The sequence below is a fragment of the Macaca thibetana genome, chromosome 14 (genome assembly GCF_024542745.1).
Source record: "Macaca thibetana thibetana isolate TM-01 chromosome 14, ASM2454274v1, whole genome shotgun sequence".
Classification (NCBI taxonomy): domain Eukaryota; kingdom Metazoa; phylum Chordata; class Mammalia; order Primates; family Cercopithecidae; genus Macaca; species Macaca thibetana.
Window position 1 is genome coordinate 15,703,003 of NC_065591.1, and position 27,177 is coordinate 15,730,179.

General features: G+C 45.3%; 3 protein-coding genes and 1 pseudogene across 5 annotated transcripts in view; 3 read left to right on the forward strand and 1 right to left on the reverse strand.

Annotated features, from left to right (window-relative positions):
• The window catches only part of UBE2L6 (ubiquitin conjugating enzyme E2 L6), a 622,645-nt gene that overhangs the window by 574,131 nt on the left and 21,337 nt on the right, over positions 1-27,177 (forward strand). The gene's annotated exons all lie outside the window — the stretch shown is intronic.
• The window catches only part of TIMM10 (translocase of inner mitochondrial membrane 10), a 301,193-nt gene that overhangs the window by 231,696 nt on the left and 42,320 nt on the right, over positions 1-27,177 (forward strand). The window contains exon 1 of one of the 2 annotated variants that reach the window (XM_050758666.1): positions 24,927-24,936. The exons of the other annotated variant lie outside the window; for it this stretch is intronic. The gene's annotated coding sequence lies outside the window, so the exon portion shown is untranslated. Of the gene's footprint in view, positions 1-24,926; positions 24,937-27,177 lie in introns of those variants that run through there. 2 annotated transcript variants of the gene reach the window in all.
• The window catches only part of SERPING1 (serpin family G member 1), a 437,682-nt gene that overhangs the window by 20,431 nt on the left and 390,074 nt on the right, over positions 1-27,177 (reverse strand). The gene's annotated exons all lie outside the window — the stretch shown is intronic.
• On the forward strand, positions 21,508-22,359 carry LOC126936178 (40S ribosomal protein S4, X isoform-like; annotated as a pseudogene). The gene has a single exon (XR_007719383.1). The product of XR_007719383.1 is annotated as a 40S ribosomal protein S4, X isoform-like (transcript).

Here is a 27,177-nt window from a genome sequence, read left to right on the forward strand (position 1 = left end):
CAACATAGCAAAACCCCGTCTCTACTAAAGATACAAAAATTAGCCAGGCATGGTGGTGTACTCCTGTAGTCCCAGCTACTTGGGAGGCTGAGGTGGGAGGATTGCTTGAACCCAGGAGGTGGAGGTTGCAGTGGGCTGAGATCGCGCCACTGCACTCCAGCCTGGGCGACAGAGTGAGGCTGTCTCAAAAAAACGAAAAAGAAAAGAAAAATTATCCAAAACTTTGAAACAGGGCAAAATAATTCTGAGAAATCAGGGTCACTCCATTCTTGGAACACAGAAAATGGTTGGAGGGATTATTTTTTCAACTCTCCCACAGATAGTACACAACTACCACCATTCTAGTTTCCGAGGAGAGAAGTTGATTGATTATCAACAGAGAATGCGCTGGGCATTAGGGCTCAGTCCTTTCTTTGGAATCTTGGTTGATAAATGCCATTCTAGAAGAATAGAATTTTCTCTTTCTTATTTTTCTAGATTAGCTCTCAGAGTCTGTAATGTCAGATGTTGACCTATCAAACATGGATAAGATGCAAAGGGTTTTTGTATGGTAGAGATGTGAATGACATAATAATGATAATCCCAAAGGTAATGGTCTTGATGCAGGGCCGGTGAGCCCCAAAATGGGGCTTAGCCGGTGAGGGTTCTTAGCTTTGCCCAGGAAAGAATTCAAGGGCAAGCCAGAGGTAGAAGAAAACAGTTTTATTGAAGAGGCAGTGTTACAGCTCGGTGACTGCTCCTGCAAAGGAGGGCTACTCTGTAGGCAGAGAGTAGCAGCAGCTCAGGGCAGTTCTGCAGTCATATTTATACCCACTTTCCATTATATGCAGATTAAAAAACCATTTAGGGCCGGGCGCAGTGGCTCACGCCTGTAATCCCAGCACTTTGGGAGGCCGAGTTGGGTGAATCACCTGAAGTCAGGAGTTTGAGACCAGCCTGGCCAACGTGGAGAAACCCCTTCACTACTAAAAATACACAAAATTAACTGGGTGTGGTGGCAGGCTCCTGCAATCCTAGCTATTCGGGAGGCTGAGACTGTAGAATCGCTTGAAACCGGAAGGTGGAGGTTGCAGTGAGCCGAGATCGCACTATTGCACTCCAGCCTGGGCAACAAGAGCGAATCTCTGTCTCTAAAAAACAAACAAGCAAACAAAAAACAAAACAAAACATAAAAAACAAGAAGCAGTTTATGCAGAAATTTCTAGAGAAGGGAAAGGAACTTTTGAATCATCAGGTCATTGCCATGGAAAGGGGCAGTGACTCCCAGGTGTTTCCATGGCAATGGTAAACTGACATGGCAGACTGGCTGGCAAATCTTGTGGAAAACTGCTTCTGCCCCAGCCCTGTTTTAGCTAGTCCTCAATCTGATTGGTATCTGAGCCCCACCTCCGGAGTCGAGTCCTACCTCCTATTGCCTGCAGGGCAATAGCCAGTTTTGTAGCTAACTTAGCTGTGTTATTGCAGTGCGCGCGCGTACGCACACACACGCATACACACACACACACACACACCGGTTTCTCAAATCATTCTTTGAACCAACTTTGTCATCCTGACAGTTACCTTGTGAAGGTTCTCATTGTGTATTTGTGTGAGAATGACGTTTCTACCATTTTGAGAATTATATGGTGGCACACCCTTTTGTGAGGCTGTTGATGCTTTGTAAGTAAGAACAGACCATGGGCTGAACTTTGTCCCTTATTTCCTACAAATACAGTAGTGTTCTCTGGAGAAGGGCACAGATTTGGCAGCCATGAGTGAGGGAGCTGTGGGGGGTTACTCTTCCCACTGTATCCCCAACCACTTCACCGATTCCCTTTCTCACCAGCCCTGACTCATTCACGTGGGCTGTTTCCTGCCCAACTCTCCAGGGACTGGACCTTCCCGGGAACCTCACTAGAGAGTCCTCATGCACAGTACCCTTCTACTAACGACCCTCTTCTCTTCCTCTTCCCTTCAGTCTTTAACTGGTATGAGGAGGTGGATGGGGATCAGAGATGAAGACAGGGATAAGATTCAAACAAGTGTTGAGACACAAACCCCCTAAACCCAACTCACACCCTATTTGCAGACCCTGGCAGGCCTAGGAGTACAAAACTTTTTCGGGTAGAGTAGATACATTTGATGAGTACTCACAGATATTCTAAATTGGTTCATTCAATCATTTTTCTAAAGATACCTAAAATTATTCTTTTCCTGGGTGCGGTGGCTCATGCCTGTAATCCCAGCACTTTGGGAGGCTGAGACGGGGATTGTTTGAGCCCAGGAGTTTGAGACCAGCCTGGACAACATGGCAAAACCTTGTTTCCACAAAAAATAAAAAAATTAGCCAGGCTCAGTGGCGCATGTCTGTAGTCCCAGCTACTCAAGAGGCTGAGGTGGGAGGATTGCTTGAGCCTACGAGTTCGAGGCTGGAGTGAGCCGTGATCACACCGTTGCACTCCAGCCTGGGCGACAGAACGAGACCCTGTCTAAAATAAAATTAAATAATTCTTTCAAAGTTATCACTACAATGTCATATATTTGCTTTGTTAAACTTTTCTGGCCGGGCATGGTGGCTCATGCCTGTAATCTCAGCACTTTGGGAGACCAAGGCAGATGGATCACCTAAGGTCAGGAGTTCGAGACCAGCCTGGCCAACATAGTGAAACCCCATCTCTACTAAAAATACAAAAATTAGATGGGCCTGGCGACACATGCCTATAATCCCAGGTACATGGGAGGCTGAGGCAGGAGAATAGCTTGAACCCAGGAAGTGGAGGTTGCAGTGAGCCGAGATCATGACATTGCACTCCAGCCTGGGCAACAAGAGCAAAACTCCATCTAAAAAAACAAAACAAAACAAAACAAAACAAAACTTTTCTAACAACTTGGACACTTACAAAATTAAAAGTACCACAGACAAAACTGCTGTTAATAATTCTGAGATTATGCTTTTAGATTTGCCTCTCTATTTATAAAATCATATATACTTCACCTCTCCCCACACACATAATTATTACTCTTCCATAATTTCTTTTCTGTGTTTTGAGACGGGAGTCTTCCTCTGTCGCCCCGGCTGGAGTGCAGTGGCGTGATCTTGGCTTACTTCAAGCTCTGCTTCTCGGGTTCACACCATTCTCCTGCCTCAGCCTCTGGAGTAGCTGGGACGACAGGCACCGGTCACCACGCCCGGCTAATTTTTTTTTGTATTTTTAGTAGACAGGGGGTTTCACCACGTTAGCTAGGATGAGTCTCAATCTCCTGACCTAGTGAGCCATCCGCCTCGGCCTCCCAAAGTGCTGGGATTACAGGCGTGAGCCACTACGCCCGGCCTAATTTCTTTTCTTAATTAAGTAGCATGGACACTGTTCCATGTCATTGCAGGCAGCTCTATCTCATTCTTTCTTACAACTGCATGGTATTCCATTGTACGGATGTATTACAAACTATTTCTTTGATCTCACCCTGAGAGAGACATTTGGATTGATTCCCAAACCAATCCCCTTAACTGCATGCTGGTTCCAGAAGTTTCCCTCTCGCTTACTGTCTTTTCCACTCTTGCACAGCAGCTTACCTGCTTTCTCTGCCACCTTTCTATTTCTAACCTTTGTTTCCAATTCTCCGTTGCCAGCTCTGTAATGGAAACGCCAGGTTTGGACTATTGACTCAGCTGTGAATTTGGCTCCACTCAGATTGTGGTCTCTTGCTTTGACCTGCTGTTTCTGCTTCCATGCACCTCTCCTGAGGGTAAAAATGCCTGCCCCACTTCCAGAAAAGCCAAAATTCGCCCCGCACTCCTCAATGCCTGATGAGGAACAGGGGGCCACCCTCCTTGCTCTGCCCGACTTGAACATGAAGGCCCCATGGTCACTTCTCCAGTTACAGACTTTTCTTTGTTTCAACCTGTAAAATGGAACTACTCTTGCCCTACAAACCATGTATGTACCACTTTATCTAAATATTTATGTGCCTCCAATGGTAATGTTTTCAGATAGAAGAGTGGCTATATTCCCCACAACCCATAGCATTATATGTGATTAGATGCAGTGCAAAAAGGTGAAAGGGTGTGTGTCTTTTTATTTTTGTTTTATTTATTTTTATTTTTTGAGATAGAGTCTCACTCTGTCACCCAGGCTGGAGTGCAGTGACACGATTTCGACTCACTGCAACCTCCGCCTCCCAGGTTCAAGCGATTCTCCTGCCTCAGCCTCCCAAATAGCTGGGATTATAGGCTCCTGCCACCATGCTTGGCTAATTTTTTTTGTATTTTTGGTAGAGATGAAGTTTCACCATGTTGGCCAGGCTGGTCTCAAAGTCCAGACTTCAAATGATCCACCCTCCTCGGCCTCCCAAAGTGCTGGGATTACAGGCGTGAGCCACCGTGTCCAGCCTGATTTAGGAATTCTTTCCTTCTTCTCTCCTTTCCTCCTCCTTTCCTCTCTCCCTCTCCCCTTGTATTAGTTTATTTTTGCACTGCTAATACATATCCAAGACTGGGTAAATTTTTCTTTTTGTTTTGAGATTGAATCTTGTTCTGTCACCCAGGCTGGAGTGCAGTGGCATGATCACGGCTCACTGCCTCACTGCCTCACTGCAACCTCCATCTCCTGGGTTCAATTGATTCTTCTGCCTCAGTCTCCCTAGTAGCTGGGACTACAGATGTGTTTCATTATGCCCGGCTAATTTTATATTTTTAGTAGAGATGGGGTTTCACCATTTTGGCCAGGCTGTTCTCAAACTCCTGACCTCAGGTGTTTCACAAGACTGGGTAATTTATAAAGGAAAGAGGTTTAATTGACTCACAGCTCCACATGGCTGGGGAGGCCTCACAATCATGGGGGGAGGCCTCACAATCATGGTGGAAGGCGAATAAGGAATAAAGTCATGTCTTACATGGTGGCAGGCAAGAGAGCTTGTGCAGGGGAACTCCCATTTATAAAACCATGAGCTCTCATGAGACTTATTCACCATCATGAAAACAGCATGGGGGAAACTGTAGATTCAATTATCTCCACCTGGCCCCACCCTTGACACATGGGGATTATTACAATGCAAGGTGAGATTTGGGTGGGGATATAGCCAAACCCTATGATCCCTCCTCCTTTTCCTTTCCCCTTCCCTTTTCCCTTCCCTTCCCTTTCCTTCTCTTTCCCCTTCCCTGCCCTTCTCTTTCCCCTTTCCTTCCCTTCCCCTTCCCTTTCCCTTCCCTTCCCTTTTTTTTTTTTTTTTTTTTTTTTTTTTTTTTTTTGAGACGGAGTCTCACTCTGTCGCCCAGGCTGGAGTGCAGTGGCCAGATCTCAGCTCACTGCAAGCTCCGCCTCCCGGGTTCACACCATTCTCCTGCCTCAGCCTCCCGAGTAGCTGGGAATACAGGCGCCCACCGCCTCACCTGGCTTAGTTTTTTGTATTTTTTGGTAGAGACAGGGTTTCACCGCGTTAGCCAGGATGGTCTCGATCTCCTGACCTCGTGATCCGCCCGTCTCGGCTTCCCAAAGTGCTGGGATTACAGGCTTGAGCCACCGCGCCCGGCCTTCCCTTCCCTTTCTCCTTCCCTTCCCCTTCCCTTTCCCTTCCCTTTCCCTTCCCCTCCCTTTCCCTTCCCTTCCCCCCTTCCCCTTCCCTTCCCCCCCCTTTCCCTTCCCCTTCCCCTTCCCTTCCCCCCTTTTCCTTCCCTTCCCCCTTTCCGTTCCCTTCCCCTTCCCCTTCCCTTCCCTTTCCCCTTCCCTTTCCCTTTCCCTTCCCTTCCCTCCCCCTTTCCCCTTCCCCTTCCCTTCCCTTCCCCTTCCCCTTTCCCTTCCCTTCCCTTTCCCTTCCCTTCCCCTTCCCCTTCCCTTCCCTTCCCTTCCCCCCTTCCCTTTCCCCCCTTCCCTTCCCCTTCCCTTTCCCCTTCCCTTTCCCCTTCCCTTCCCTTCCTTTTCCTTCAGAGGGTCTCACTCTGTTGCCCAGGCTGGAGTGTAGTGGTGTGATCATAGCTCACTGCAACCTTAAAGTCCTGGGCTCAAGTCACCCTTCTGCCTCAGCCAGGTAGCTGAGACTACAGGTGCTCACCATCGCACCTGAAAATTTTTGAAAAATTTTTTTGTAGAGATGAAATCTCACTGTTGCCCAAGCTAGTCTCAAACTCCTGAGCTCAAACCTTCCTCCTGCCTTGGCCTCCCAAAGCATTGGGATTACAAGCATGAGCTGCCACACCTAGCCACTTCTTTCTGATTACAAACTTTTGGTCAGTTATATATTTTGTAAATATAATCTATCGTATGTCAATCTATTCCATTCTATTAATACCGTATTTTGAAAAACAAAAATTACTCATTATAATAAGATCAAATTTATCACTCTTCTCCTTTATGGTTAGTATGACTTTGCATTGCATCATAAAACTTTCCCATCTATTCATACACCTACTCAGCCATTTGTGCTGTAACTGAGTCAGGAATCCCCTCCAGGGGAAGGACCACATCTCAATTTGCTGTGTTGAAACTGCAACTATTTTGTGTGCACCTAAAGAGTGATGATCTAAGTCAGAACCTTTTGTGAACACCACTCTGGAAGCTTTACCTCCAAGGAGAAATGGGGCACCTGCCTCAGCTCAGAGACTTGACTCCACAGTCACCTTGTCTGGGTCTTGCAGTGTGTATTAACAGGACCACTTACCTGTCAGTGCCGTTTGTTGAAATAAAGATGGTTACTGAAAAAAATACCCCAAGTCTTTCCCATCTATGATCAAAAATGTGTTCTCTTATCATGTAAGCTTTTTTGGCCTTTCACATTCAGATTTACAATTCACCTGACACTGATTTTTTTGGTGTGGCATAAAGTAGGAGTATAACTTTATGTTTTAATAGGTGAATATCAGCCGGGCACGGTGGCTCACTCCTGTAATCCCAGCACTTTGGGAGGCCGAGGTGGGCAGATCACGAGGTCAGGAGATCGAGAGCATCCTGGCTAACACAGTGAAACCCCCTCTCTACTAAAAATACAAAAAAATTAGCCGGGTGTGGTGGTGTGTGCCTGTAGTCCCAGCTACTCAGGAGGCTGAGGCAAGATAATTGTGTGAACCTGGGAGGCGGAGCTTGCAGTGAGCCAAGATCGCGCCACTGTACTCCAGCCTGGGTGACAGAGCAACGCTCCGTCTCAAAAAAAAAAAAAAAAAAAAAAGGCCAGGCACGGTGGCTCATGCCTGTAATCCCAGCACTTTGGGAGGCTGAGGCAGATGGATTATCTGAATTCAGGAGTTCGAGAGCAGCCTGACCAACATGATGAAACTTGTCTCTACTAAAAATACAAAATTAGCCGGGTGTGGTGGTACATGCCTGTAATCCCAGCTACTTGAGAGGCTGAGGCAGGAGAATCACTTGAACCGGGGAGGTGGAGGTTGCAGTGAGGTGAGATTGCACCATTGCACTCCAGCCTGGGCAACAAGAGCGAAACTCCATCTCAAAAACAACAACAACAAAAAAAAATTGTGACAGCACCATGTTTAAGTTCTGATATTCAGTAGATCAAGTCCTCACATTTTATTCTCCTTCAAGAAGATCTCTGCTATTCTTGATCCCTGAATTTCCATATATGCTTAGAATCAGCTTACCAGGTTCCACGAAATAAAAGGCAAAAATATGTTGGGATTTTGACTGGCATTACCTTACATCTATAGATCATTTCGGGGGTGAATTGACATCTTTGTAATAGTAAGTCTTCTAATCCATGAACATGTTATAGCTTTCCAACTATTTGGATCTTCCTTAATGTTTCTCTGCTGGGATTACAGGTGGGAGCCACCGCGCCCGGCCTTTTTCTCAATACAGTTGTTGATGTGTTTAGGCTTTGTGTCCCCACCCAAGTCTCATCTTGAATTGTAATCCTCACAATCCCCATAATCCCCATGTGTCAAAGGAGAGACCAGGTGGAAGTAATTGAATCATAGGAGAAGTTTCCCACATGCTGTTCTCCTGATAGTGAGTGAGTTCTCACCAGATCTGATGGTTTTATAAGGGGCTCTTCCCTCTTTGCCAGCACTTCTTCCTGCCACCTTGTGAAGAGGGTGCCTTGCTTCCCCTTCACCTTCTGCCATGATTGTAAGTTTCCTGAGGCCTCCCCAGCCATGCACAACTGTGAGTCAACTAAACCTCTTTCCTTTCGAAATTACCCAGTCTTCAGCAGTTCTTTACAGCAGTGTGAAAACAGACTAATACAGTTATATAGTTTGCTCTGAAGATGTATTCCACCTATTTTTGATTATTTTATTCCCAGGATCTTGATTTTTTTTTTCTGCTATTGAACACTGTGTATATTTTAGTTCAATTTATATCATTAAAAAATCATTTTTGTGGCAGGGCACAGTGGCTCATGCCTGTAATCCCAGCACTTTGGGAGGCCGAGGCGGGCAGATCACGAGGTCAGGAGTTTGCGACTAGCCTGGCCAACATGGTGAAACCCCGTTTCTGCTAAAAATACAAAAATTAGCCAGGCATGGTGGTGTGTGCCTGTCATCTCAGCTACTCAGGAGTCTGAGGAAGGAAAATTGCTTGAACCTGGGAGGCAGAGGTTGCAGTGAACTGAGATCACGCCACTGCACTCCAGCCTGGGCAACAGAGCAAGACTCCGTCTCAAAAAAAAAAAAAGTAATAATTTTTGGGCCTCGTTTTCTCTCTGCTTTATGTAACAAGGCCTAGTTTTATCACTGGCCTAAAAGTCTCAGATTTTGTATTTACTTTTCAGTTCCAGGTTCCTTGAACTTGATTGGGTTTAGGTCTTTAATCTTTGGTCCTAATTTGAACCCTTTATCTCACCTCAGGTCACCATAGGAGGTGGTAGAAGTTGAATTAGCCTGTCACCCAGAGGGACCAGAAGAGATTGATCTTTCCCTACATCCAGCCCATCATCAGACCTTTTGGTAGTATTTTCAAAATGTATCCTGAATCCACTCAGTTCTCTCCATCGTTGGGGCCACAACCCCAATCTAGCCACAACCATCTCTCCACCTGGGCCACTGAATAGCCTCCTGCCTGGTTTCCATGTTTCCACTCTATCCCTTCCAGATATTCTTCAATCCACAGACAGAATTATAATAACTAATATAATATAATACATTATAACCAATATAAATTGGTTTTCCGTGGGAGATCATTTTTTTTTTTTTTGGAGACAGGGTCTCGATCAATTGCCCAGGCTGGAGTGCAGTCGCACAATCTCAGCTCACTGCAACTTCCGCCTCCTGGGTTCAAGCAATTCTCATACCTCAGCCTTCCAAGTAGCTGGGATTACAGATGCTCACCACCATGCCAGGCTAATTTTTTATTTTTTATTTTTATTTTTTAGTAGAGACGGGGTTGGCGAGGCTGGTCTCAAACTCCCGACTTCAGGTGATCCACCCACCTCAGCCTCCCAAAGTGCCGGGATTACAGGTGAGCTAATGCACCCAGCCAGGAGACCATTCTTATGATAAGTCATTTATGAGGCTTTCTCTTCACTCTTGTAATAAAATCTAAACTTTTGACCCTGGCCTACAAGACTAGGTCCAAGTTGACCTCTGCCTCCCTGTCCAACCTCTGCCTCCCTGTCCAACCTCTGCCTGTATTACTCAACTCCTCTTATTACATCTAGTGCCTGGCCTTCTGAAAGTTTCTAGAATACCTGTATTAGTCCTTTCTCACATTGCTATAAAGAACTGCTTGAGACTGGGTAATTTATAAAGAAAAGAGGTTTAATTGACTCACAGTTCCACAGGCTGTACAGGAGGCATTGACTGGGGAGGCCTCAAAAAACCTACAATCATGGCAGAAGGGCGAAGGGGAGGCAATCGTGTCTTCACATTGCAGCAGGAGAGAGAGCAAGTGAAGGGGGAAGTACCACACACTTTTAAACCATCAGATCTCATGAGAACTCACTAACTATCATAGAACAGCAAGGGGGAAATCTGCCTCTGTGATCCAATCACTTCTCACCAGGTCCCTCCCCCAACACTGGGGATTATATTCAACAGGAGATTAGGGTGGAGACACAGAGTCAAAGCATATCATTCTGTCCCGACCCCTCCCAAATGTCATGTCCTTCTCATAGTTCAAAACACAATCATGTCTTCCCAATGGTCCCCCAAAGTCTTAACTCATTCCAGCATTAACTCAAATGTCCAAGTCCTCTGCAGGGGTTGAGAGAATTCAAATAAAAAAACAAAACAAAACCAAAAAGTCTAAGTTCAAAGTCTCATCTGAGGCAAGTCAAGTCCTTTCCACCTATGAGCCTGTAAAATCAAAAACAAGTTAGTTACTTCCAAGATACAATGGGGGTACAGGCATTGGGTAAATGCTTCCATTCCAGATGAGAGAAATTGGCCAAAACAAAGAGGCTATAGGCCTCAGGCACATCCAAAATCCAGCAGGCAGTTATTAAATCGTAAAGCTCCAAAATAATCTCCTTTGACTCCATGTCTCACTTCCAGGGCATGCTGAAGCAAGGGGTGGGCTCCTAAGGCCTTTGGCAGCTCCACGCCTGTGGCCCTGCAGGGTACAGCTCCCGTGGCTGCTTTCACGGGCTGATGTTGAGTGCCTGTGGGTTTTCTAGGCGCACAGTGCAAGCTGTTGGTGGGTCTACCATTCTGGAGTCTGGAGGATGGTGGTCTTCTTCTTACAGCTCCACTAGGCAGTGACCTAGTGGGGACTCTGTGTAAGGGCTCCAATTCCACATTTCCCCTCCACACTACCCTAGTAGAGGATCTCCAGGAGGGCTGTGCCCCTACAGAAGACTTCTGCCTGGATGCCAGGCATTTCCATACATCCTCTGAAATCTAAGTGGAGGTTCCCAAACTGCAACTCTTGCCTTCTGCGCATCCACAGGCCCAACATGACATGGAAGCTGCCAAGGCTTGGGGCTTGCAACCCTCTGAAGCAATTGCCTGAGCTAAAGCCCTTCATGGCAGAAGGGCAAAAGGGAGGCCAGCCTGTTTTCATATGGTGGCAGGAGAGAAAGCTAGACAAGAGGGAAGTGCCACACACTTTCAAACTATCAGATCTTGTGAGAACTTACTCACTATCATGAAACCAGCAAGGGGGAATTCTGCCCCCATGATCCAATCACCTCCCACCAGGTCCCTCCCTCAACATAGAGGATTACAATTCGACGTGAGATTTGGATAGGGACACAGAGTCAAACCATATCAATACCTTTGCTGTTCTCTCTGACAGGACTGCTCTTTCAGCAACTTTCTTTCTTTCTTTTTTTTTTTGAGACAGGGTCTCCTCTGTCCCCCAGGTTGGAGTGCAGTGGCCCCACCTAGGCTCACTGCAACCTCCACTTCCCAGGCTCAAGCAATCCTCCCACCTCAGGCCACTGAGTAGCTGGGACTACAGGTGTGTGCCCTCATGCCTGGCTAGCTTTAAAATTTTTTGTAGAGCTGGGGTTTCACCATGTTGCCCAGGCTGCTCTCAAACTCCTGAGCTCAAGCAATACACCCGCCTCAGCCTCTCAAAGTGTTGGGATTACAGGCGTGAGCCACTGTGCCAGTGGGCACTCTGTGTGGGGGCTCCAACCCCACATTTCCCCTCCACAGTTTGGCATCTTTAAAGGTTTCTCTGCAGATAAACCTTTCTGACAACCCTCCTTATTCTCTACTATCATGTCTCTTTGGTTTTCCAAATCACATTGATCACAAGAGGGACAATCGTTTCATTTGCTCATTTGCTCTTTGCTGGATTATTGTCCTCTTTTCTGTCTTATTTACCATTGTATCTTTGGCACATGGTACTGTGCTTGCCATGTAGAAAGTACATGCACACATACACACACACACACACACACACACACACATATACATTAGACAGGGTCTCTGTCACCCAGGCTGTAGTGCAATGGTGCGATCTCAGCTCACTGCAGCCTCAACTTCCCAGGCTCAAATGATCCTCCCACCTCAGCCTTCTGAGTAGCTGGGACTACAGGCACACACCACCACACCTGGCTAATATTTGTATTCTTTCTAGAGACGAGGTTTCGCCATGTTGCCCAGACTGGTCTCAAACTCCTGACCTCAAGTGATCCGTCCACCTTGGCCTCCCAAAGTGCTGGAATTACAGGCATGAGTCTCTGCGCCCGCCCTATAAGATATTTCATAAATGTTTGTTAAATGAATGTATACACCTTGCCTAAGCCAGAAGACAGAAGTTGGAGCACAGGGATCCCTGACAAAGGCCACAAGAAATCTTCCAAGAATCTCAAGTGATTGTGCATAATGATTAGTAATGATGACATGTATGTCTGCGAGAGGGGATGGGTGAATTAATTGAGAATCAACCCAGCACAAAAAAAGTTCCTCACCTAGTCAGAGGCCACTTGAGAGGCCCATCTGTTGGCCCCCTAACAATTCCATCTTTCTAATATGTCTCCCTCCTTCATCTGAGTAAGTGAAAGGAAGAAGAATACCAAAAAACAGGAAGAGTGGGGTGTTAAAAGAAGCAGACTGTGCACACTGGTGCCACCTGCTAACTTTTGCTGTGGCTGGGGGCTACTGTGGGGCACTCATGGGGATGTCCATTGTGGTTCAGGGTCAGAATTCTTGCCTGCCTTGTGGGAGGCTCAGATTCCATTTCTGGTCTGTGCAACTTCCTTTCAGCCCACCAGCTGGCACACAGCAGAAACTCAATAGATATTTGTTGAATGATTGAATGAGCAAGGTCCTTTGATATTGGCTATCAAGGACACAGATTAAATGGTCCAACTGTGCCTTCTAGCAGTTATTTTCTCCTATACACTATCCATTTCTACAGCCTCTTCTAGCAGCTGCTGCCAGGAGACTGGTGGTGCTTGTTACCTCCTCTAGGTAACTGATAAGAAAAAGAAAAGAGAGAAGAGACACAAAGATATTGCGTGGAGATGGGGATGGAGCGGGGAGAGCAGGACCTCCCCCAAATTCCAGAGAAACCGCTGCACCAGGAGAATATTAACACTTCAGGTTGAAGGCATGTTTTGGACTCCACAGCCCCCACCCCAGTGTACTTCAGTCATCCGATCATTGTAACTTCTCGTCTTGGGTTATTTTCATTTTCCACACCAGTTTATCACATAGATACAGAAAACGTAAACATGTGAGTTGCCTACATTTATGTGAGTGCTACGACAAAATGATCTTTTGGCAAAAATTGCTTTAAAAACCACCATGACACACAGAGCCAGACCGATGCTTTCTCTCCAGCCCCCAGTTGTATTCCATCATGGCTTAACCTCATCCCAGGTTTACTTGCTCAGTTTAGTGTTCATTTAGGATTCCAACCTGGCTGGGTCTTTTCATGTGGTCAGAAGCTTCGTAGGGCCTTTCTGGGTTCTGCTTCAGGCTGCAGAACAGCTTAGACTAGTGGCAAAGCTCTTAACTCACAGGACTTTTTCCTCTGTCCGCATTTTCAAAGAGGACACTTTCATCTCCCACTGCCATTCTAATTTGCCATCCAGATAGCTGACCTGGAAAGCTGACCCGGAAATCGCACCCATTGGTGGATTCCAGCTCTCCCGCTAGGCCTCTGGACTTTTTCTTCAGCCTCTTCTCTGTTAGGTTAAAATAGAAGAGTAGGCGAGAACGAAAACCCCGGGGCGGGGATGCGGAGGTCAGGGGCCCTGCTTTCTACCTCAGGGGTGTGTCCTCTGATCAGGACGTGGTTACCTGGGTGACAGGAGTCAGTCTTCAGGCCTTTGAAGAAGCCCCCTAGTTTGAATGCTAATTTACACTTCAAAGCTCCCTCATTTTTTTCTTTTTCTTTTTTTTAACAAGGTGAGTCAGCTTGGATTTAAAGGAACTTTGTCCTTTGTTGGCCTTCGAATGGTTTTAAAGCGTGTTCTGATGGGAGCAAAACCCAATTCTGAAGTAGTTTTCTCCGAGGGTCCTCCGGGAAGCCTACTGCCTAGGCCCTAGGTCTTGGCAAGGGCAGGCTGTGGGGTAACTTGGGAGCTTCCCGCATCACCGTGGGGTTGGTCCCTGCCTGCTAGGGAGGGATCGTCTCATTCCCAGGAATGTGCTCGGGGAGCTGCAAAGTGTCCTGAAGGGTTCGGACAGCCTAGGAATTTCTGTCGCGCCTCCACTAGGTATTATATCCCTAGACCTCAGTCTCTTCTCCTCTGTAAAATGAAGGGCTTTCATTTTTGCCATATTATTACTACCCCTTGTACTATTATTGAGTTTCCTGTTGTTTAATGGACTCATTTTTGTTTACTTGAATACACATACAAAGGAAACGATGTCTCCTCTATAAACGGAGAACTGGCAGCACTCTTCATAAATAGAATAGATCAGGGCCAACCAGGCACCGGACCTTGAGTCTATTCGCTTTTTGGGGACCAATGGAAATGTTTTAATTGTAATTTCTTTTCAAATTAGGAGGAAAAAAATAAATATAATAGCAATGCATAAATAATAAGGCCTGGTGCCGTGGCTCACACCTGTAATCCCAGCACTTTGGGAGGCCAAGAGCATGGATCACTTAAGCTCAGGAGTTTGAGTTCAGCCTGGCCAACATGGTGAAACCCTGTCTCTACTAAAAATACAAAAATTAGCCAGACATTGTGGTGGGCGCCTGTAATCCCAGCTAGTCAGGAGGCTGAGGCACGAGAATTGCTTGAACGTGAAGGTTGCAGTGAGCCAAGATCACGCCGCTGCACTCCAGCCTGGGCAACAGAGTGAGACCTTGTCTCAAAAAATAATAATAATAATAATAAAAGAAAATAAAAATAAGGCCAGGCATGGTGGCTCACGCCTGTAATCCTAGCACTTTGGGAGGCTGAGGCGGGTGGATCACTTGAAGTCAGGAGTTCAAAACCAGCCTGGCCAACATGGTGAAGCCCCGTCGCTACTAAAAATACAAAAAATTAGCCGGGCGTGGTAGTGGACACCTGTAATCCCAGCTACTAGGGAGGCTGAGGCAGGAGAATAGCTTGAACCCAGGAGGCGGAGGTTGCAGTGAGCTGAGATCGCACCACTGTACTCCAGCCTGGGTGACAGAGTGAAACTCTCTCTAAAATAATAATAATAATAATAATGATGAATCTAGCCAGGATTATATTCTTATTTATACCAATGCAATCATAAGATATAATTTTAAATAATTTTTTTGGCTGGGCACAGTGGCTTATGCCTGTAATCCCAGCACTTTGGGAGGCCAAGGCGGGCCGATCACCTGAGGTCAGGAGTTTGAGACTGGCCTGGCCAACACGGTGAAACCTCATCTCTACTAAAAATATAAAAATTAGCTGAGCATGGTGATGCGCACCTATAACCTCAGCTACTCAGTGTAGGAGGCCGAGGCAGGAGAATCGCTTGAACCCAGGAGGCAGAGGTTGCAGCAAGCCGAGATCACGCCACTGCACTCCAGCCTGGCTGACAGAGTGAGACTCCAGCTCAAAAAAAAAATTTTTAGGCAGGAGTCTCACTCTGTTGCCCAGGCTGGAGTGCAGTAGCATAAGTAGCATAATCACAGCTTACTGCACCCTCGACCTCCTGGGCTCAAGCAATCCTCTTGCCTCAGCCTCCTGAGTAGCTGGGACTACAGGTACATGCCACCACACATAGTTCATTTTTAATTTTTTTTTTTTTTTTTTTTTAGAGATGGGGTCTCACTATGGAGAAAGAGATTCACCAAGGCAAAAATGCTTAGGGCCCATGACAGTCCAAATGCAGCCCTGGAATGAATGAAACTGTAAAATAAACGCAGCGAAAACAGAATGGTGTTACTAAATTCTAGCTGATTCTGCCTGCTGACATCCCTGTAGTAAAGCCTCCTCCTTCTGTGTTAAAAATGGAGTTAGCATGTGTTAGCTATTAAAGAATGAAGAGCGTTAAACTGACACTTAGTCCTTGAGAAATCAAAGAGGATCAAAAGAAACTGAAAAAGAAAAAAATGTTCTCAATCTGTGATTTTTTTTTGTTGTTGTTGTTATTTAATACCACCTAAAATCGCTTGACAGGCCTTTGGCGGATCCATCCTGTACTTGGGAGACACTGGATTTGATGATGATGACAATGACAGTTATGTCTATTATATGATTGTGGTCCAGGTTTGATGTGAGTGTTTACTATATGCCAGCCCCCGGGCTGGAAAATTTAATATGCAAATCTCATTTTTTCCTCACAGTGACATTGGAAACAAGGTATCATTATCTCCACTTAACGAATAAACTACAGTTTAAAGAGGTGAAGTAATTTGCCCAAAGTCACTTAGAAAATGTCAGACCTTTAGGGCTCAGTGCGATGGCTCACGCTTGTAATCCCAGCACTTTGGGAGACCAAGGCAGGTGGATCACCTGAGGTTAGGAGATCGAGACCAGCCTGGACAACATGGTGAAACCCCGTCTCTGCTAAAAATACAAAAATTAGCCGGGCGTGGTGGTGGGTGCCTGTAATCCCAGTTACTTGGGAGGCTGAGGCAGTAGAATCCCTTGAATCTGGGAGGCAGAGGTTGCAGTGAGCCGAGATTGCCCACTGCACTCCAGCCTGGGCAACAAGAGGGAAACTCTGTCTCCCACCAAAAAAGAAAGAAAATGTCAGAGCCTTAAATCCAACTTTGGCTGACCTTAAATCCCATATTTTTACTCACTAGGTTATGGTTCCTATTTTTAGTTCCCTCTATTTAACTAGTTTTATTTTTAATTAATTCTTTGAAAAAAAGAATATAAAAATTGTACTTGTTTATAGTTTTGAATGGATACTCATTCTCTTGAAAATTTCTATTCAAATTTTTGACGGGCACGGTGGCTTACACCTATAATCCCAGCATTTTAGGAGGCCGAGGCAGGTGGACCACTTGAGGTTAGGAGTTTGAGACCAACCTGGCCAACGTGGTGAAACCCTATCTCTACTAAAAATACAAAAATTAGCTAGGTGTAGTGGCATGAGCCTGTAGTCCCAGCTACTCGGGAGGCTGAGGTAGGAGAATTACTTGAATTGCTTGAATCTGGGAGGCGGAGGTTGCAGTGAGCTGAGATGGCGCCACTGCCTTCCAGCCTGGGCAACAGAGCGAGACTCCTTCTCAAAAAAAAAAGAAAAGAAAAGAAAAGAAATTTTCTATTTAAATTTTGTAGTATGAAAAATTTAATGTGCAAAACAGTGGAAAGTAAGTCTCCTTTCTACTCCATCCCTAGACCCCTGGTTTCCTTCTTCAAACTGATAAATCACTCTTATCCATTTCTTAAGCATCCTTGCAAGTTAGACTATAATTGTTCAAAGATAAGTTTCAGAAAAAGGTAAAATAATGACTCTCATATAGATACAATACGAACACTTGTTAAAGATTTCATTCTACTCTTTTATCAATGAGAGAACCAGACAAATGTTAGAATCAAAGAGATGTTAGAATCAAAAGAGATTCTGAAAACAGACACATTTATAGATCAAGAGCATTGAGATGAATACATAAATAAAGGCAAATTGGTTCTTCCATGGGGTGAGGGGAAGTAAGTCAATGAAGCCTCCGTAATAACTTAAAGACAGTGAAAGGCAGACATGAAAGGATACGCTGTATGTAGACAAAATTCTTTTCCTCCCAAATCGATAACCACTCTATCAGGTGTTTAGGTACCATCCTTAACAGGTTGAAACCCCGTCTCTACTAAGCCAACATAAATATATTGTAGGAGTTTTTTTTTTTTTTTTTTTTTTTCGACAGAGGCTCACGCTGTGAACCCAGGCTGGAGCTTGCAGTGGCGCGATCTCGGCTCACTGCAAGCTCCACCTCCTCGGCTTCACGCCATTCTCCTGCCTCAAAAAAAAAAGTAAAAAGGACTACAGGCGCCTGCCACTGTGAAAGGCTACTTTTTTGTATTTTTATGTAGATACGGGGTTTCACTGTGGTCTTGATCTCCTGACCCAAATCGCCCGCCTCGGCCTCCCAAAGTGCTGGGACCTTTACAGGGTTGAGCCTAACATGCCGCCCGGCCTGTAGGAGTTTTTTTTATTTTGTTGTTGTGGTTTGTTTTTTTGAGATGGACTCTCGCTTTGTCGCCAGGCTGGAGTGCAGTGGGGCAATCTCGCCTCACAGCAACCTCTACCTCCTGGGTCCCAGTTCAAGCAATTCTCCTACCTCAGCCTCCTGAGTAGCTGGGATTACAGGCGCACACCACCACACGCAGCTAATTTTTGTATTTTTAGTAGAGATGGGGTTTCACCATGTTGGCCAGGCTGGTCTTGAACTCCTGAACTCATGATCTGCCCGCCTTGGCCTCCCAAAGTGCTGAGATTACAAGTGTGAGCCACCGTGCCTGGCCTTGCTTAGTTTTCTGAAACAAGGTCCTGCTCTGTCACCCAGGCTGGAGTACAGTGACACGATTACAGCAGACTGCAGCCTCGACTTGCCAGGATCAAGTGATCCTCTCACCTCAGCCTCTCAAATAGCTGGGATTATAGGCACGTGCCACTATACCTGGCTAATTTTTAAATTTTTTTTAGAGACAGGGTCTCACTATGTAGCCTAGGCTGGTCTGGAACTCCTGGCCTCAAGCAATCCTCCTGCCTCGACCTCTCAAAGTGCTGGGATTATAGGTACGAGCCATTGTGCCCAGCCTATGCTGCTGTCTTTGAACACACAGGTATGGTGTCATGCCATCTACAGTGTCTGAAAAGCCTTCCCCCTCATTTATTAATATATTTCTTGACTTTTTTTAGGAAGTCTCTAAGATTCTCTCCAACTCTGTAATTGAGCCTCCCCCAACCCAGACAGAGCTGTGAAAAAAGATGTTTATAGCCAGGCACGGTGGCCTGCATTTGTAGTCCCAGTTACCCTGGAGGCTAAGGCAGGAAGATTGCTTGAGGTCAAGAGTTCAAGGCTGTAGGGTGCTCTGGTTATGCCTGTGTGCCTGTGAATAGCTGCTGCATGCCAACCTGGGCAACACAGTGAGACCCCACCTCAAAAAAAAAAGTTTGTCTGATTCAGGGGTGGTAGATGACAATAGTTCTCCCCCATGAAGTACCTGAGAGAGACCTGAGCAGCGACCGGCCACTGCCACACCTTCTAGGACAGGTGCACAACTGTGCCTGCAAAGGCCACAGATGTCGTGGAGCATAAGAAACCCTGACCCTAAGGAAAGGAAAGAATCAGAGGTAGGAGGTTAACAAGTGAAAAGAGACTCCAGAACACCTGTTACCTTACAAGGCCAAATGGCTAAAAAAAACAAAAACAAAAAACCAAAAAAACAGGTGATGCTGGCTAGGCCAGGAAAAATAGGAGGTGATAAAGACTGTGGCATACAGGGGTACGCATTCCTGGTGTAGAGTGGCAGCCCTGCTGAGCTCCAGCCAAGGACTACCCTGAGGGAATGTTGGCCCTGTATTGCCAAGAGCCTCATGGTTTTCTTTTCTTTTTTTTTTTTTTGAGACAGAATTTTGATCTGTCCTCCAGGCTGGTGTGCAGTGGCACAATCATGGCTCACTGCAGCGTCCAACTCCTGGGCTCAAGCAATCCTCCTACCTCAGCCTCCCAAGTAGCTAGAAATATAGGCATGTGCCTCCATGCCTGGCTAATTTTTTTTTTTTTTAGTTTTATAGAGACAGGTCTCCCTATATTACCCAGGCTGATCTCAAACTCCTAGCCTCAAGTCATCTTCCCGCCTTGGCCTCCCAAAGCACTGGGAATATTTTTTGAGATTGGCATGAACCACCACGCCTGGACTTAATTTTTCAAGAGAAACCAGAAATAAATATTTTACTTTCTTTTAAAAAACGTTTTTCTTTTTAGGATAGCAAAGAAATAGGCATTTTAATGCAAAAATTTTTTGGGTTAAAAAGAGAGAATCTTTATATTTAATTGAAATGGGTTTTTGTTTTTTGTTTTTTTTTGAGACAGAGTCTCACTGTCTCGCTCAACACGATTTCTGCTCACTGCAACCTCCACCTCCTAGGCTTAAGTGACTCTCCTGCCTCAGCCTCCTGAGTAGTTGGAATTACAGTCATGCGCCACTATTGCCCGGCTAACTTTTGTATTTGTAGTAGAGACAGGGTTTCACCATGTTGGTCAGGCTGGTCTCGAACGTCTGACCTTAAATAATCCATCCACCTTTGCCTCTCAAAGTGCTGGGATTACAGGTGTGAGCCACCGTGCCTGACTGAAACGTTATCCATTTTTAAAGAGGTAGTTCATTCACCTTATTCACAAAATTAAAGGAAATAGGGTATAAAGTAAAAAATCCCGTCTATCTCCTCCAACCTGATCACCGTGTTACCCTCTCCAGAGATCATCACTGTCACCAGTATCTTGTATTCTTCCAGAAATGTTCTAAACATATGAGGCAAATGTTATTTTTCCTTTATTCACACAGATTATAACATACTTTTCACAGGATACTATATTTTGTCTTTTCCCCTTAAAATTTATCTTAGCCTTCTCTATCAATATATAAACAACTTCCTTATTCTTGCTTACAGCTGCCTGATATTTATTTATTTTTATTTTATTTTAAAAAATAGAAAAATAAACCCCTCTTTACCAAGGACCCGCCAACATGGGCCGCGTTCGCACCAAAACCGTGAAGAAGGCGGCCCGGGTTATCATAGAGAAGTATTACACGCGCCTGGGCAACGACTTCCACACGAACAAGCGCGTGTGCGAGGAGATCGCCATTATCCCCAGCAAGAAGCTCCGCAACAAGATAGCAGGCTATGTCACCCATCTGATGAAGCGGATTCAGAGAGGCCCTGTAAGAGGTATCTCCATCAAGCTGCAGGAGGAGGAGAGAGAAAGGAGAGACAATTACGTTCCCGAGGTCTCAGCCCTGGATCAGGAGATAATTGAAGTAGATCCTGACACTAAGGAAATGCTGAAGCTTTTGGACTTCGGCAGTCTGTCCAACCTGCAGGTCACTCAGCCTACAGTTGGGATGAATTTCAAAACGCCTCGGGGACCTGTTTGAATTTTTTCTGCAGTGCTATATTATTTTCAATAAATCTGGGACAACAAAAAAAAAAAAAAAAAAAAAAATAGAAAAAAGTAAAAATAAAATAAATAGACATGGGATCTCACTATGTTGCTCAAGCTGGCCTTGAATTCCTGGACTCAAGGGATCCTCCTGCGTTGGACTCCCAAAGTGCTGGGATTACAGGCTTGAGCCACCGCTGGCATGCCTGATATTTCTTTGCATAAATGTACCATAATTATTTAGCCAGATCCCTTTTGATAGACATAGAGATTGCTTCCAAAGTTTTGCTATGATAAACAAGCCTATATTTATAGTATTTCACACATTGATAATATATCCATTGGATAAAATGCTTAGAGGCAAAACTGATAGGCCAAAGGAATTCATATTTATGATTTTGATAGATACTGACAATTTACTCATCATAGAGATTGTACACATTTACATTTCTTTTCTTTCTTCTTTTCTTTTCTTTTTTTTTTTTTTGAGACAGAGTCTGGCTCTGTCACCCAGGCTGGAGTGCAATAGCGCAATCTCATTTACATTTCTATCAGGAATATATGAGAGTGACTGTGTTCCCACACTCTCCCAAAGATATGCATTATCAAACTTAAAGAAAAATTCTTTTTTTTTCTTTCCATGCCTAATGCAGCCATGGCTCGTGGTCCCAAGAAGCATCTGAACCAGACAGCAACTCCAAAACATTGGATGCTGCATAAATTGACCAGTGTGTTTGCTCCTTGTCTATCCACCGGTCCCCACAAGTTGAGAGAGTGTCTCCCCTTCATCATTTTCCTGAGGAACAGACTTAAGTATGCCCTGACAGGAGATGAAGTAAAGATTTGCATGTAGCGGTTCATTAAGATCGATGGCAAGGTCTGAACTGATATAACCTACCCTGCTGGATTCATGGATGTCATCAGCATTGACAAGATGGGAGAGAATTTCTCTCTGATCTATGACACCAAGGGTTGCTTTGCTGTATATCATATTACACCTGAGGAGGCCAAATACAAGTGGCGCAAAGTGAGAAAAATCTTTGTGGACACCAAAGTAATCCCTCATCTGGACGCTCAGGATGCTCGCACCATCTGCTACCCTGGTCCCCTCATCAAGGTGAATGATACCATTCAGATTGATTTGGAGACTGGCAAGATTACTGATTTCATCAAGTTCGACACTGGTAACCTGCATATGGTGACTGGAGGTGCTAACCTGGGAAGAATTGGTGTGATCACCAACAGAGAGAGGCACCCTGGATCTTTTGACATGGTTCATGTGAAAGATGCCAGTGGCAACAGCTTTGTCACTCGACTTTCCAACATTTTTGTTATTGGCAAGGGCAACAAACCATGAATTTCTCTTCCCCGAGGAAAGGGTATCCGCCTCACCATTGCAGAAGAGAGAGCCAAGAGACTGTCGGCCAAACAGAGCAGTGGGTGAAATGGTCCCTGGGTGACATGTTAGATCTTTGTACGTAATTAAAAATAATGTGGCATGATTAATTTTTTTTTTGTCAATCTGGTGAAAAATGGTACTTTGGTGTGTTTTTCATGTGTATTTCTCCTATTATGAGCATAGATGATGATCTTTTCACACGTTTAGGAACAATTCATATGTTCTTTTCATTGAATTATCTTTTACATGCTTTGTCTTCTTTTTTTTTTTTTTTTTTTTTTTTGAGACGGAGTCTTCTCTATTGTCCAGGCTGGAGTGCAGTGGCTTGATCTCAGCTCAGTGCAACCTCTGCCCCCTGGGTTCAAGCAATTCTCCTGCCTCAGCCTCCCAAGTAGCTGGGACTACAAGCATGTGCTACCACAGCCAGCTAATTTTTGTATTTTTAGTAGAGATAGAGTTTCGCCACGTTGACCAGGCTGGTCTTGAACTCCTGACCTCAGGTGATCTGCCCACCTCGGCCTCCCAAAGTGCTGGGATTACAGGCGCGAGCCAACACACCTGCCCCCACTCTTTTTTTTTGAGACAGAATCTCGCTCTGTCTCCAGGCTGGAGTGCAGTGGTGTGATTTCAGCTCACTGCAACCTCTGCCTTCCGGGTTCAAGCAATTCCCCTGCCTCAGTTTCCTGAGTAGGTGGGACTACAGAAATGTACCACCACACCCAGTTAATTTTCGTATTTTTAGTAGAGACGGGGTTTTGCCATGTTGGCCAGGCTGGTCTCAAACTCCTGACCTCAGACGATCCACCCACCTTGGCCTCCCAAGAGCTGTTGATATTTTTATCCATTTGTAGGTGCTCTTTATATATTAGGGAGATTAATCCTTTGCTGCTTGGAATAAGTTTCCTAGATTGGTACTTCGGTTGCTTTTTTTTTTTTTTTTTTTTGAGATATGGTTTCACTTTGTCACTGAGGCTAGAGTTAGGTGGCATGATCATGGCTCACTGCAGTCTCAACCTCCCAGGCTCAAACGATCCTCCCATATCAGCCTCCAGAATAGCTAGGACTACAGGCATGCACCACTGCTCATGGCTAATTTTTTTTTTTTTTTTTTTTTTTTTTTTTTTTTGAGATGGAGTCTCGCTCTGTTGCCCAGACTGGAATGCAGAGGCATGATCTCGGCTCACTGCAACCTCTGCCTCCTGGGTTCAAGCAAGTCTTGTGCCTCAGCCTCCTGAGTAGCTGGGATTACAGGCATGTTACAGGCATGTGCCAGCACGCCTGGCTAATTTTTGTATTTTTAGTAGCGACGGGGTTTCACCGTGTGGCCCAGGCTGGTCTTGAACTCCTGACCTCAAGAGATCCACCCACCTCCGCCTCCCAAAGTGCTGGGATTACAAGCATAAGCCACTGCACCTGGCCAAATTTTTAAAAGAAATTTTTGTAGAGCTAGGATTACAAGCATGAGCCACCATACCTGACCAGTTCTCTCATTTCTAAAAATGTTGCATTGATGGGGTTCAGGATATGCTACTCTAATATGACCAGAATATGTCATCCCAAAATACGCTTCTATCACTGGAAACTCTCATGAAGGGAAAAAGCAGGGACTCAAATCTGCATAACAAATCTTACCCTTGTTTATGGTGTTTTTCCTGGCCACCTCACTTTTCTTCTTTGCTTCAGCAGGCAAGAGTATTTAGGGCACCTCTTGGAGATTTACTCATTTCCCTCAGTATCTCCCATGTATCCATAAAGTGTATATGTTGATAAACTTGTTTTTCTCTTAATCTGTCTTTTGTTACAGGGGTCTGTCCCAACTAAGAACGATGAAGGGTAGTGAAAAAGGTATTTTTGTTCCCCTATGACATCATATTTTAAAACATGTATAAGCCACAAAAAGCCTACAAAATCAAACTTGTTTCTGAGCCAGCAGTTTGCCACCTGTACTTGCTAGTCATAGGAAAATGGATTGGAAAACCAAGGTAGGGAGGCTATAAATTGCATGGGCCGGAGTCATGCAGCTGTGACCATGGCGCTCACCATATCCTGGTTCAGGACAAGGGGATGCTTCCTGAATACCAACTGTCCCTGATGGCAATCCAGCAGTGAGGTGGAACCCCGCTGCTCCCACCAAATGGCCCAGTTTGGAAAAATTCATGGATGAGACTGAGGCTGAGCCTGTTGAGAAGAACCTGTGGAGCAGTAAGTAGACCAGGACTGTTTCCCTGAGTTCTAATCCGTGGCCTGGGGCAAGGCATTTCCCCTATCTGGGCACCTGTTTTCTTATCCCACCCGGTGGGATGTGGTGGGAAGTGGTTATATAACACTGCAGTTGACCCTTGAACACGAGCTCGAACTGCGCAGGTCCAATTACAGGTAGATTTCCTTCTGCCTCTGCCACTCCTGAGACTGCAAGACCAACCCTCTTCTTCCTCCTCCTCCTGAGCCTTCTCAGCATGAAGACAACAAACATGGAAAAACGTTATGATGATCCACTTCCACTTAATGAATAGTAAATATATTTCCTCTTCCCTACGATTTCCTTAATAACATTTTCTTTTCTCCAGCTTACTTTAAGAACACAGTATATAATCTCTGTAACATACAAAATATATGTCAATCAACTTTATGTTCTCAGTAAGGCTTCTGTTCAACAGTAGGCTATTAGTAGTTAAGTTCTGGGGGTGTGAAAAGTTATCTGTGGATTTTCAACTGAGCACGGGGGTCAATGCCCCTAACCCCCGCATTGTTCAAGCGTCAAGAGTAAATGATCTCAAAGTTCCCTTCCAGTTCTGAGATTAAGGGGGGCTAATTTTAATGACCTGGGACAGCCACATTTTAGAACACTTCTATCACTGGATATTTTCTGCTTAACGAAAACAACTTATACATGCACATCACTTTCCTGGAATCAAAGTCTTCCAGGTAAAACCACATGAAGTAGACAGGGCAGAGATTCTCACTTCTTTTTTTTTTTTTTTTTTTTTTTTTTTTTTTTTTTTTTTTTTTGAGACAGAGTTTTACTCTTGTTGCCCAAGTGTGAGTGAAATGGCACAATATTGGCTCGCTGCAACCTCCACCTCCTGGGTTCAAGCGATTCTCCTGCCTCAGCCTCCCAAGTAGCTAGGACTACAGGTACATGCTCCCATACCAGGCTAATTTTTTTGTATTTTTAGTAGAAACAGGGTTTCACCATGTTGGCCAGGCTGGTCTCAAACTCTTGCCCTCAGATGATCTGCCTGCCTTGGCCTCCCAAAGTGCTGGGATTACAGGTGTGAGCCAACATGCCCGGCCTTCTCATCCTCATTTTTAACATGAAAAACTTAAGGCCCAGACAGATGTGGCAGTTAATAAGCAAGAAGTCAGTAGTTCTGGGTTTAAGTTCCATCTTAGAGAGTGAAGAGCTGTGTGACCTTGGGCCAGTAGTCACCTAGCCTCCGTTTCTTTACCTATAAAATGGAGACAAGGCTGGGTACAGTGGCTCATGCCTGTAATCCCAGCACTTTGGGAGGCCAAGGCAGGAGGATCAATCGAGTCCAGGGGTTTGAGACCAGCCTGAGCAACACGGTGAAACTCTGTCTCTACAAAAATACAAAAATTAGCCAGGCATAGTGGTACATGCCTGTAGTCCCAGCTACTTGGGGGACTGAGCTGGAAGGATCGCTTAAGCCTGCAAGGTTGAGGCTGTGGAGAGTAATGATCATGTCACTGCACTCCAGCCTCGGTGACAGAGTGAGATTCTGTTTCAAAAAAAAAAAAAAAAAAAAAAAAAATCTGGTAACAATAAAATAACCTATTTTAGGAAGTTAGAGAGAAAATTAAGCAAGCATTATTGAATGGATCAATTATGATACTGCATGTCAAGCACTTAGCACAAACCTATGTTATGGAATAAATGTTTGTGTCCCTCAAAATTCACATGTTGAAGCTGTAACCTCCAGTGTGGTTGTATTTGGACATGGGGCCTCTGAAGAGTAATTAAGATTAAATGAAGTAATCAGGGTGGGGCCCTGATCGGACAGAATTCGTGTCCATGTGAGAAGAGACACTGGAGAGCTCACTTTCTCTAATACCCACATTGCCTGCACAAGCACCTGAGGAAAGGCCACGTGAGGACATAGCAAGAAGGCAGCCGTCTGCAAGCTGGGAAGAGAGCCCTCATCAGAAATCAACTCAGTTGGAATCTTAATCTTGGACTTCCAGCCTCCAGAACTGTGAGAAAATAAAACCTGTTTTTTTTTTTTTTTTTTTTTTTTTTTTTTTTTTTTTTTTTTTTTGAGACGGAGTCTCACGCTGTTGCCCAGGCTGGAGTGCAGTGGCGCGATCTCGGCTCACTGCAAGCTCCGCCTCCCGGGTTATTTGCCTCAGCCTCCTGAGTAGCTACTACAGGCGCCCGCCAAGCGCCCGGCTAATTTTTTGTATTTTTAGTAACGGGGTTTCACTGTGGTCTCATCTCCTGACCTTGTGATCCGCCCGCCTCAGCCTCCCAAAGTGCTGGGATTACAGGCTTGAGCCACCGCGCCGGCCAAAACCTGTTGTTAAAGCCATTTGGCCTATGGTATTTTGTGATAGCAGCCCAAGCTGCTAATACATCCTTGCACATCCAATATACATTAGCTATTGTTGTTATCTGTTGTTACTGATACTTCTCATGTCCAAAGTCCCACAACAAGGAAGTCAGTGAGTGGCTGAGGGCCCAGCTGAGGAAGCAGGTCCTTCACTCATCAGGCCATCTTCCTGCTCTTGTGGCAGGAATCCCCCCCAGTCCTCTCCTGGGACTCCCTGTCTCCATGATTGCCTCTATCCATCCCTCCACCTCAACCACAAGGGCAGGGCTTATGGTACAGGAGGGGGTGTGTGTGTGTGTGTGTGTGTGTGTGTGTGTGTGTGTGTGTGTGTGAGATTAACCCAGAGGAAGGGGGGGCT